Raw genomic sequence first — 13,497 nt, 5'->3', positions numbered from 1 at the left:
GTTAAGTTTGGTACCTCAATGTAATAGGTAAAAAAAATACCGATGCACACCCTTTTAACAAAATGGGATGGTCCAGTTTTTAATCACAAATATTACGTGGTAATGTGCCATCTGTTGGATGAGTAACTGTATGAGAAAACCATATTTCTTTTTCATCTTTAGAATCTATTGTTAACTTATTGATTTTTGAATTTGAGAAAATTCATTTAAGGTGATGTCATCTGAGTGTTTACAATCTGAGATTTTGCTTATGTGATGAATTTCACTATCATCATTAGACTATAGAGTGCTCCTGTGTGTCCGTTTGCATTTGATTTCTGGGTTACTTTACCATTGTGAAATATCTTCCTTTTTCAATTTTCTTCTGCTTTGCATTATGGGCAGAACATGAAAAGTTCTGATTTCAAAATTGTGTTCAATGAAAACTAAAAGTAAACTATAAAGATGATGTCCCTAGTCTCCCTTTATACCTTCTCAAAAGATGATTCAATACTTTGAAATAGGAAACTAAAGGATGACAAAATATTGATTATTTACTTCAACATTTTATTATGCTTCTGGTGACTTAATTATTCTTCTGTTTGCTTATTATTTAAGTATACCTGGAAATAACTGGTAAGTAATGAATGAATAATTCCTAGAATGATTAAATAGCAAAATGTTTGAAGATATAGGAAGAAAGGAAATCACTAAGAATTTTATGATGATCTGTAGTTTCCAATGGATCCACATGACAATTAAAAAACACAGTGAGTTTTATTCTAGCCTAATAAAAAATGTAAATCTATATTCTCTGAAAGATTCCCTACGAAACAATAAAAGTCATGAAATATCAATACTTACAAATAGAACTCTTCTTTTTTTTTAAGATTTTATTTGTTTGTTTATTTATTTGACAGAGAAAGAGAGAGCACAAGCAGGGAAAGCTGCAGGCAGGAGGACAAGCAGACTCCCCACTGAGCAGGGAGCCTAATACAGTACTCGAAGCCAGGACCCTGAGATCATGACCTGAGCCAAAAGCAGATGCTTAACAGACTGAGCCATGCAGGCTCCCCAGATAGAACTATTCTAAATAAGAAAATCAGAAACTAATTCTAGGTCAGATGAACCTTGATGGTGTGTTGCTTTAATCAGGTGTATAACAAATACTTTTTAATAGAAGAAATTAGCATATATCTGTGTGTTGTTGAAACATGCTATCTATTCTACATTCTGTACGATATTGGGGCTAGCACTCTGGTGTTCTGCTTTCATTTTACTGATTGCGACTTTCCTTAAAAATCCAATTCAGCATCAGTTTTGCTCCGGATCAGTCCTGAGGACTTTGATCTAGTTCAGTGCCCCCACAGGTGGAAGAGTGTGAAAAATCTTGATTGGGTAAACAACTTGAGCTTTTGATCTGAAAATAAATAGCTTCCAGGGAAATAGGACCAAAATATATTTTATTTTCTTGGCTCTGTCTGTCTCTCTTTTTCACTCAGAAACTCCAACTGCATACAAATCACCTCCTTCCCACATTATATATGGGAACACCTAGTGGGTACCTCACACATCTTCAAGAAAATATTTGCTGTCTTACAGGCACCGTGCTTCTTGGCATTCTTCTATGAGGAATAGCAGTGTTCTTGCCAGCAGTTGCTGGTCCAAGTGAAAAGTTTCTCACATTGACAAACCAAGCCCATAATTTCTACTTTGATAGATTGCATAAGTCTTCAGGGTATCAGCACTCTAGAGGAATGAAGAATGCCTATTTTTACTTTTCATATAATGATCTGTTGGAGGGATACCAAAGAAGTATCATTTGGGTCTAAATGAGTTATAGAGTTCAGGGGAGCATCCTATCCACGTTTTACCTACAATTCCCTCTCATCTTCCTTTTGCCCCAGACAGGATTCCACAGTAGTGAGCAGAGCCACTAAGTTGGTTGAGGCCACCTGCAAATGCTGTTTTTCTCTGAGGGTGACTAAAAGTATCTAGTTCCTTCTTTTTCACTTAATTATACCTTGGTAGGTTTTCTACAATCTTCTTGTAAAGAAACTTCTATGGAGTCCCCTTAACTAGTTGGTCTGCTGTGACTACAAAAATGCCATCACAATGTGCTTTCCTCCCTTAGAAAATCCAAATGAAGTACAAATTTAACTCATTTGGGCCCATCCAAAAATTTGCCAAACATGCCCCAGATTCCTTAAATGTAGTAATGCAAAGTAAAAGGCAATATCTTAGACTACAATTCCTCTGTAATAAAATCTAATCGAAACTTGTTAGTTGTTTCTGTCAATGAATGTTATATATCCTTATGTCAGAATTGGGAGAACAACAAAACGTGTAAAGAAGAAAATATGAATTGTATCATACTATGATTATGATTATTAATCTGAGCTTGATATAGACATAGAAAAAAGAGAGAGAACAGTATTTTACTCTTAAACTTGAAATTCATTTGTCTTATGTTTTTATGCTTTGACAATATTTTGGTTGGCTACTTAAAATATGTTGAATAAAACTAATTATGTGAAATGCTCAGTTTTACAAAATCGGCATCCCATTGTAAATTCAGTTTTCAGTTTTATATCTTCTTTTTTCACTTAAATTTATATTTGAGCATTTGCCATGTCATTAAACATTATCTGAAAATACAGTTTTAATGGCTTTCAATAGACTATTGTAAGGAAATACGTAATATATTTAATCCCCTATTGTTAGACACTTAAATTGTATCCAGTTTTTCACTATTATAAAAATGTTAGAAACAATCTTGTATGTAAACTTTTGACTGAATATCTCAGATTGTTATTTCCCTGGGATGGATTCCTTGGTATGGCATTACAATCTCAAAGTTCATGAATATTTCGAAGGCTCTTGAATATATTGCCAACTTGCCCTCCCAAATGGGTATATGCATTTACAATTTGTTAAGTGCTTTACAAAGCATTTATTCCAAATCCAACAAACTTTAGAAATAGTCTGTTTTCTTCTGCTCTTGGGCTGAGATATTCAAGAGATTTCAAATCAAATGTTCACTTAATTATTTACTTAGGTGACTTTTCCTTCCAGGAGGACTAAAATGTGTTTGTGGCCAAGAAATTCTAGTCTTTAATATTTCCCCTGGACTATTCAGATAATTTGACCTAATCAAAAGATTTCATTTAAAAGTGAGAGATTATGCTACTGGCTGGGTCACCCTGTTATCTAGATCGATTTTCTTCTATTTTCAAGTGTCTGTTTTAAGCAAAGCAACATTACCTGTCATCCACCTACTTTTGGAAGGGAAGGATTAATAATTTTGCTGCCTGTATAAATGCTGAAGATAAGGCTTAGAGAGCTTGGCACCATGTGACACACAAAATATGTGGTAGAGCCAGGGTTCAAACCCAGGTCCATCTGTGTATAGAGCCCCTGTGAAGTCCTCTGCACTATTCTTGATATCTAATTATTAGATGTGTGGAGTTTTGTGATATAAGCAAAGCTCTTTGTTGTAGCTGAATCCTAAGCCTTTGGCATTAAACCTGATTGGAATGGAGGGATTTATTACTTTCTCTCTGCATTTCAATCACTCATGTATTCAGCCCTGTTTATTCAGCATCGTCTATGTGCCAGATCTTATGTGGAACATGGTTCTTCAAGATACCTGGATTTGTAATTCAGGGAGCCCAAGTTTATTTTGGTCAAGGAATATTAAATTCCCTATGTCTCTGTGTCAAAAAGTACATCACACTGGCAGAGATGAGCAGGCCCTAATAAATCCTAGGATTTGCTGATGTCAAACTTGACACTTTATATGCTCCAATTTCTCTAAATTAACACAGTGAATACTCTGAAGAGCCTTTACTATTGTCATTTGTCAGGCCTCAGATTTTTTTCCATTTATTTTCTCCCAAGATATTTTTGCCTACAAATGATATTGTTCAGTGTGTTTAGGAAGAGGAAATAGCAAAGTGATGCAGTGTATGAAAAAAATAATACTAAGAGTAAATGGAGAAAAATGGGGCTGAATGCATAAGGAAACCACACTTCAGGTGACACTGATTTGTATCCAGGAATGCCTAAAAGGCTCTCTAGTGATTCTAAATACTTAAGAGCATATTCATTTCCTTCTAGAAGAAACCAAAATTACCCAGTAATTTAATTCTTATTGAACAAGAAAAGCAGCCAGTTACAGACACACATACACATAAACTCACTGGTTTTGCTTTGCCTGTTTTCCACATGCTTGAGGCTGAAGGGTTAGAAATATATTTACACAATCTGAAATGAGGAGGTAAACTGCAACTATTGTTAGCGCGACCATGAGCTTCTTGGAATGTCAACTGATTCATCAAGGACTTGTAGCCAAATTGCCTATGACAGAATATTTTCTCTTGGAGAAGCACACAAATGCCTATCATGCAAACTTGCTGTTCTCCACAACAGTAATAAAGGTACTGGCAGTATAATGAGTTAATACATAAAAGAAGGGGTCAGAACACTTTTCAGAACACACTTGTATTCCTTCTCTCTTCACTCTTCCTTTTGTCTGCATTTATTCCTATTCCCGACAAGAGTTGTTTATTGTCTACTGAAGTGGTATAGGTATTTTTTTAAAAGCTATTTATATCCTTGTTTTACCCAGAAAAGGAACTACAATTTGATTACTGACATCTGTTTTGGCAGGAGAATGTCATCTGAAAAAGTTTACTGTAAGATGTAAAAGATAGTTTACATGCTCTATTTTTAAATGGCCAACACCTTTTCCATATGAAAAAAAAAGTATTAGAAATATACCTATGAAAATAAAAGTGACCTTTACTGGAAAAATACTGTCTTTAGCTTTTATTCAGAATGCATAGCTTTATAGCAAGTGAGAAGCCTTTCTGCTGCTACAAAAACTTCTTTTATGTAGAAGATTTTCTTCACAGGTTCTTTGCAGGAAACAACCTACCTGATTTGTACAAAAGAACACTGCTCTCTAGTGGAATGAGGGGAAAGAAATCCATTACCTCATTCACTCGCTTTTCTAGCCTTCTTGGCAGCCACTTACGAAAGGCGGCTGAGCTTTGTCCTGGACTTATGACATGTTATGATATATGGCTACAATTATTGTGATATTATATTGTGAAGTGGTTTTGGTCTTGTAATCAAGCAAAAATCTTTTTCCCCCAAACCTTCTTTTGTAAATTGAAACCAGTAGGCCTCCCCAACCCTTACTTCTCAGCTGCTGCCTATACCAAAAAGAAAAAAAGCCTGCAACTAATAATGATTTAATTTACACAGGAACTTGCAATAATTTAACTCACATCAGGTTAATTTGAAAGTGATTAATGGCAGCATTTATGGGGCTGGAAATTTTTAATAATGCTTTACTTGTGAATTTATGGCATTCGCGTTCCAGACTGTGGGCTGCCTTTTTTGTTGTGCTCATCGTCTATCTCCCCCATCCCCACACATGATGTTATTCCCTCCCTTTTCTAGGGATAGAAAGAAATAGATTTGCAATGCCACGTTTCCTGTCTTGATGGAAGGGGTTACAAAATTAGTACAAATTTGCTTAGAGAGGGCATTCTTTGCCCCAGAATTGTGCCATACACATCATTTTTTAAAGAATACCTGCAGGGATTGTGGGCTCCTTTGATAATCTTGATCATCAAACTCCTACCTTCTCAGCTGACCAGCATAAAATGGACTTTCTGGAATTGTCCTAATGGTTTCATACCACTGAGCTGACACAAAAGTGGTTAGGAATATACTAACAATGCATTCCAAACAGATACACACATCTTCAGAAATTAAACCTGCAGCAACATCCCTCCAAATATTTATGGTCAACATGCCTTATTCCTAAGGTCTTAAAGAAGTATCTTTAGGTTGGTTCTTCTCTGCAACCTGTCCACCCTGGAAGACAAGGGGAAGCCTTGTTTGCCTCAGAATCATCATATGCAAATCCATATACATATATGATACAAAGTAAGAATGCACAATTGCCCCCTCCCACCACCACTTCTAAATTCTATCCTTCATTTGATTGTCATCACAGAGAATTTCACTATAAAACCATAAATACAATTGAGGAAGCAACATTTTGTTTCAGAGTTGGGTGAGTGCTTATAGAGCTGGAGACCTCCAAATTCTTAGACTCCTAGTCAGTGGTATACTCTAAGGTCATCCCAGGCACACTCAGGTTCTATGGATCATCATTTAGGGTGATGAGGAGTAGGAGTCAATAGCAAAAGCAAATAAGGTTTCTTTTGTGAGAGTAAAAGTGTACATCCCTCTTGTCATATTTAATTTTACTTTCTTTTCACCCCTCACATTTGGTCAAAATTAGTAATCTCTAATTTAAAACTCCCTTCAAAAGCATTAGTTAAACTAAGCTATGTCTGTTATTGAGAGGTAGTAAAATGATGCTTCTTTAGAAAATTGTCTCCACCGAACTAGAAAAGCAAGGCTCAGCTTCCAACTTCTGGTCAATGGGATATATTGGTTATCATTTTCATTTGTGTTTGAACAATGGGACACAATTGGCCAGGTGGTGAAGGCTGCCACTGAAAGTAGGCCTTGTGAAGGAGTAGAAAGCAACTGCAATGAGAGGCACATTCAAGCTTCAGCACTTCTGCCATGACAGTTTGAGGCTGGAGTCCTGTCACTTCTATGCAATTCATTTTCTCATCTTCAGAATTACCTACATTAAGAATTCTTATGGGGATCAAATAATGCAATAGATGAGAAAGGAAAAAAATAAAAAAGGGATGCCTGGGTGGCTCAGCAGTTGAGTGCCTGCCTTTGGTCCAGGGCATGATCCTGAGTCCTGGGATCAAGTTCCACATCGGGTTCCCTGCATGGAACCTGCTTCTCTCTCTGCCTATGTCTCTGCGCCTCTCTCTCTCTCTCTCTCTGTCTCTCATGAATGAATGAATGAATGAATGAATAAACAAATAAATAAATCTTTTTTTTTTTTCTATGGGTCACTGAGGCCTTTTTATTCTGCACATAAAACCACTGGGGATCTTGCCTGTGGACACCTTGAGATTATTACATAGACAGACCTGGCTACAGATGCTTGGTGGAAGTGAGGTGAGAAAGCAATGATTTGGACCAATCACATGTTTACAGAGCTAGGGTTCCCAGCAGGGTTCCAGATGGTCAAGTCTGGTTTCTGTAGCAATTCTAAGGAAGCTTTGAGAACATCACGGGGAAGGGAGAGGGCAGCTAACTAGCACAGGGCCCTGCCACTTTGGGCTGGGGGCCTTGAGCTGCCCCGGGGGAGCAGAGGTCTAACAGCCAACTCAGGACCACAGGGTGCACCACCTGGACCTTACTTGGCAAGGGGGTTTCTGAAGCTTCTGCTGGCGAACTTGGCCTTGCTACCCAGTTCCTCTTCAATTCTGAGGATCTGGTTGTACTTGGCCAAGCACTCAGATCTGCATGATGCACCCGTCTTGATCTGCCCAGTGCAGAGTCCCACCACCAGGTCAGCGATGAAGGTATCTTCGGTCTCCCTGGAGAGATGCGACACCATGACGCCCCACCCATTGGACTGGGCCAGCTTGCACGCCTGAAGAGACTCGGTCACAGAGCCAATCTGGTTCACTTTAAGCAGGAGGTAGTTGCACGATTTCTCGCCCACAGCCTTGGAAATCCTCTTTGGGTTGGTCACGGTGAGATCGTCCCCCACCACCTGGATTCCAGCGCTGGCAGTGAACTTCTGCCAAGCTTCCCAGTCATCCTGGTCGAAGGGGTCTTCGATAGACACCAATGGGTAGTCCCTGATGAAGGACTTGTAGAAGTCAGCCAGCTGGTCAGGCGTGATGTACCTGCTGGGGTCATCAGGGGACTTGAAGTCCAGGTCATACTTCCCAGACCTGAAGAACTCGGAAGCAGCTACGTCCATGCCGATGACCACCTTATCGGTGTAGCCAGCCTTCCCGATGGCATTCTTCAGCAGTTCCAGAGCTTCTTTGTTCTCCAGGATATTAGGAGCAAATCCACCTTCATTGCCCACATTGGTGGAATCTTTTCCATATTTCTTCTTGATGACATTCTTCAGGTTATGATAAACCTCTGCTCCGATGCGCATGGCCTCCTTGAAGTTCGCTGCACCGACGGGAAGGATCATGAACTCCTGCATGGCCAGCTTGTTGCCCCATGGGAACCACCGTTGATGACATTGAAAGCCGGAACTGGCAGGATAACTTCAGAATTGCCAGCCAAATCAGCAATGTGGCGGTACAGGGGGACCCCCTTCTCGACAGCCCCCGCCTTGCAGACAGCCAGGGACACTCCCAGAATGGTGTTTGCACCAGCATTTAGATTTATTCTCTGTCCCGTCCATCTCGATCATCAGTTTGTCAATCTTTTCCTGCTCCACAATGTTCACTTTCTTGCTAATCAGGGCAGGTGCAATAGTTTTATTGATGTGCTCAACAGCCTTTGAGACACCTTTCCCCATGTAGTGTGTCTTGTCATTGTCCCGGAGCTCGAGGGCCTCGTAGATACCAGTGGGCACAGCAGCTCTGAAGAGACCTTTGGAGGTGTAGAGGTCAACCTCAACAGTGGGGTTCCCGTGAGAGTCAAAGATCTCCCTGGCGTGGATCTTGAGAATAGACATGGTGACTTTCTGGCCGCCGATAGCGCTGCCCGGGGAAAAAGCAGAGGATGCCGCAGGGACCAGGGACGAGCGTTAAGCTGCATGGTCCGGATGCTCCGAGGACCCGAAGCTCAATAAATAAATCTTTAAAAATATATATATGAGGAAGATTTCTGAAAAAAATATGATGTAGCAAACATATTGAAGAGTTTGAATACTATCTTGGCTTTATGCCAAAAAGCCAAGAGGAACTCTATTTCAGAGTGTGTGAACTCTGTTTGGTTTTTTAATATCTCTGAACCTGTTTCTGCTTCAGGAAAAAAGGAATAATAATTACTTAACTCAGAGGATTGCTGTGAAGCCTGGAAATAAGTATGCCAAGCAAGTATAATAGTACTTGGCTTATAATAGGAGCTCAGTAGATTATAAGTGGGATAAAAATGTGCTTGATAAAGGGTTAAAGATAGTTCATGGCAAATACCTAGTTCAGTTCTGGTCATACAATAGGTACACCATAAATGCTAAGTGGGATGATAATGATAGTAATGATAATCAGATGATGATGATGACACCAATGATAAAGATGATGGCAATTATAGAGAAGAAATGCTGTATATGATAGCTGGAAATTTTTAGCTGGAAACAGTATGGTGTTAAAATGTATTTGAGTTTGAAAATTAATTCCACTTCTTAGTTCTATTTTGACCTTGAGTAAGTTATTAGCTTCCCTGAGCCTAAATTTATTCATCTGTATAAGTTTTGGTTCTGTTTAAAGGAGATGTCACTAAAGCATGTAATCCAACTACTGACATTTAGTGTATTAGCCCCTTTCCCCAACTTCTGCCTTTAGCATATATATCCAAAGCAGCTTGTTTTATTTCATTTGCTTTCAAGTTTTGGACATTGGGATGCTCACTTTCTGATATTTGGAAAGGAAGTCGTTTTGCTTTGTATAGAGAGATTCACATTCTGTTGGTCACTGCTAGTCATTTGAGACCAGTTATATGCAAACAGAGTAGTGGGAACGAGAATCTCTAGCTGAGAAGTCACTTTCCAGCAACAAACAAACTCTGCAGAAGAATCTACGATTGAACGCTAGTCATATGTGACACAGTCAGCGTCTCTTCTCAACTATCCATACCCTTCTTCCCAAGCACAGTACATACACTCCATTACCCAAGGGAGGCAACCCACTTCTCTCCCTCCATTCAACTCAAAGTCCAGGATCTCCAGGAGTTGCATAGTCCTTACCATCACCTAGACCTGCCTTCTCAAGGTCTAGTAGCCTTAGATCTAAAAGAACAAGCTATCTGCAAGTTTCTATGGATTTACCATTAGACAAGAATAGAGCAGATGCAGGATACTCACAATGAAAACTTTAAAAAAGCGGAGGGGGTGGTGGTGCAGATTTCATTGACAGCAACTGTAAAGGCCCCCTACCTTGAGGGTAGTACCTTAAATAGCCCAGGACTCTTCGATCTTGTTCATTATTCTCCACGAACTCAGGCTCAGAACAGTCTGAGGTTCTTCCTCATTCGTATCTTCCATGGCCATATTTGAAGTGGAAATTGGGACCAATGTACAACTTAGAAACCGTACAATTTCTGCTGGCTGTTTCTTGCTCATGCAAATGTGGGATATGAAGAGTTGTTTTATAGTTTTATGAGTCAAAGGGGATTTTTAAAAGGTTAGACTCACGGTCTTCTGGCAGTATAGTAGCTTCCACAATTTAGTAGAACTCCGATCCACATCTTTACAGAGAATTCCACATTCCAATAACCCCTGACAATGTTGAATTTCACTGAGACCTGTGATCCTGAAGAAAGAACGATACTTAAGAAGTCCTCCACACTTTTGGGTTCTGGGAAACAACTAACTGCAAAGAACCACCTTCTGCATATGACTTAGATAAGACTCACAGATGCCCCCTGATTGCCTATGACAAGGCCTCACATAGACCTTTCAAATTTCCAGTCTCATCTCATAAATGATTAGCTGAACTGTTTATCCCCGTTGACTCAGCTGAATACCTGATCATTTGACTTGATCAAATTTTAGTCAGGCTTCTTTCCTTCTTTTCAGATCCCTGAACTTTGTCTTGCCCCTAAGTTTAAGCAGCACTGAAATGCAGAATGACTCTTATTAATGGCCCCTTCTGAGAAACGGCTAACTAAAGACAGGAAGGTTTTCAATGCAACTTTACAATCATGCCACCCACTCATCTCCCACTTCTTTCTAGCCTTGTTTATTCGTCTTATAGGAGGAAAGCTTCATGAACATGGACCACATCTCTCCCAAGATTTGGGAAATTTTCAGACATTATTTTTTTAAGTAATTTTTTTTTTTTTTTTTACGATAGTCACAGAGAGAGAGAGAGAGAGGCAGAGACATAGGCAGAGGGAGAAGCAGGCTCCATGCACCGGGAGCCCAACGTGGGACTCGATCCTGGGTCTCCAGGATCGCGCCCTGGGCCAAAGGCAGGCGCCAAACCGCTGCGCCACCCAGGGATCCCCTTAAGTAATCTTTTTACCCCTTTCTCCATCTCTTCTCCTTCTGGAACTCCCACAATATGTATATTTTTTCCCTTGTTGATATCCCATAAACCACATAGACTTTCTTCACACTTTTTCATTCTTTTTCCTTTGTTATCTGACAAAATAATTTCAAATGACTTGTCTTTGAGTTCACAAATGCTTTCTGTTGCTGAAAAAAGTTTTGATATTGATGCTCTTTCTTTTTTTTTAAGATTTTATTTATTTATTCATGATAGACACAGAGAGAGAGGCAGAGACATAGGCAGAGGCAGGATGCCTGTAGGATCCTGCAGGATGCTGGATACGGGACTCAATCCCAGGAGTCTGGGATCACAGCCTAAGCTGAAGGCAGACACTTGACCACTGAGCCACCAGGTGTCCTGATATTGATAGTATTTCATTTTTCAATTCATTCATTCTATTGAGCTCCAGAATTTGGTTCTTTCTTATTATTCCTATTTCTCTGTTAAACTTCTCATTTTCTCCTTCCTGATTTTGTTCTCTTTTTGTGTTTTCTTGTAGTTCATTGGGCTGCCCTAAAACAACTATTTCAAATTCCATGTCTGACATACTGTAGATCTCCCAATTCTTTGGGGCGCATTACTGAAAAATTATTGTACTCCTTTGGTGGTGTCATGTTTCCTTGATTTTTCATGCTCCTTGAAATCTGACATTGCTATCTTCACATTTATAGAGGCAGTCAGTTCGCCTGCACCGCGCCCCGAGCTGCCGACAGACCGACTGCCCCTTCCCCGCGTGGCCGCCTGCCACCGGCCGCTGCAGCCGCCCTCCTCCAACAGCCACCACACGTTGAAGCTCCGCTTCCCGCCGAGGATGAGCTCCCGGACCTCAGCGGCCACAACAACCACATGGCCAGGGTGCGGACCCCCCAGCTCTACCTGGAGCTGCGCGCCAAGAGCACGCCCAGTGGCTCTCCTCTGGGCGACATCACCCAGACTGGCATGGACAACCTGGGCCACCCCTACATCATGACCATGGGCTGCGTGGCAGGCGACGAAGAGTCCTATGACGTGTGCAAGGAGCTCTTTGACCCCATCCTCGAGGACCGGCACGGCGGCTACAAGCCCAGCGACGAGCACAAGACCGACCTCAACCTCGACAACCTGCAGGGCAGCGACGACCCGGACCCCAACTATGTGCTGAGCTGGCGGGTGCGCACGGGTCGCGGCATCCGCGCCTTCTGCCTCCCCCGCACTGCGGCCGCGGGGAGCGCTGTGCCATCCAGCAGCTCGCGGTGGAAGCTCCGTGGAGCCTGGCCGGTGACCTGGCCGGCCGGTACTGCGCGCTCAAGAGCATGACCCAGGAGGAGCAGCAGCAGCTCATCGACGACCACTTCCTCTTCCATGAGCCCGTGTCGCCCCTGCTCCTGGCCTCGGGCATGGCCCACGACTGGCCGTATGCCCGCGGCATCTGACACAGTGACAATAAGACCTTCCTGGTGTGGATCAACGAGGAAGACCATCTGCGGGTCATCTCCATGCAGAAAGGGGGCAACATGAAGGAGGTGTTCACACCGGCCTCGCCCAGATTGAAACACTTTTCAAGTCAAAGAATTACGAATTCATGTGGAACCCTCACCTGGGCTACATCCTCACCTGCCCATCCAACCTGGGCACAGGCCTGCGGGCAGGTGTGCACATCAAGCTGCCCCACCTGGGCAAGCACGAGAAGTTCCCGGAAGTGCTCAAGTGCCTGCGGCTTCAGAAAGGAGGCACAGGTGGTGTGGACACAGCTGCTGTGGGTGGCGTCTTTGATGTCTCTAACGCAGACCGCCTGGGCTTCTCAGAGGTGGAGCTGGTACACATGGCGGTGGATGGTGTGAAGCTGCTCATCCAGATGGAGCAGCGGCTGGAGCAGGGCCAGGCCATTGATGACCTCGTGCCTGCCAAGAAGGCCCCAACCCGCATCTGCCACCACCACCAGCCCTCCGCTGCTTCCTACCTTATTGCCCGGGCAGTGCCCGCCATGTACCCCTCTGATGTTCGCCACTTGGTGGCTGAGCCCTTAGCCCCACTGTAGAGACTTCTGTTGCCCTTGGTAGAGTTTATTTTTGTGGTGGCTAAGATGCTACTGATGCTGAAATAAACTAGGGTTTCCACCTGCTACCAGTCTCCAAAAAATAAAAATAAATAAAATAAAAATAAATAAAGAGGCAGTCACTTCCTCCAGTCTCCTGCTTCACACTTCTTGTTCCCACTGGGTGGGGATAGGGTGACTCTTAAGAGTGTACTTCTCTTGATCCTACAAAGCCAGTGTGGATGCTGACAGTATCCTGTTTACTTACTCTAGGGTGTGCAGAATGCTCAAATTTGTGTGTTTTCTCCCAATCCCATTGGGTTGGGCCAACCTTTTGTGCATGCTCACTACCTGTCACAAAGATTC

The 13,497-nt window shown here is 42.0% G+C and overlaps 2 pseudogenes; one reads left to right on the top strand and one right to left on the bottom strand.

Moving 5' to 3' along the window:
* LOC112911316 (creatine kinase B-type pseudogene) overlaps positions 1-13,264 on the top strand; it is a 47,585-nt pseudogene extending 34,321 nt beyond the window's left edge.
* On the bottom strand, positions 7,249-8,653 carry LOC112911320 (alpha-enolase pseudogene; annotated as a pseudogene).
* Positions 13,265-13,497: the final 233 nt, after the last annotated feature.

This window comes from Vulpes vulpes, chromosome 1 (genome assembly GCF_048418805.1).
Source record: "Vulpes vulpes isolate BD-2025 chromosome 1, VulVul3, whole genome shotgun sequence".
NCBI lineage: Eukaryota > Metazoa > Chordata > Mammalia > Carnivora > Canidae > Vulpes > Vulpes vulpes.
This window is presented reverse-complemented; position numbering and strand designations above follow the sequence as displayed.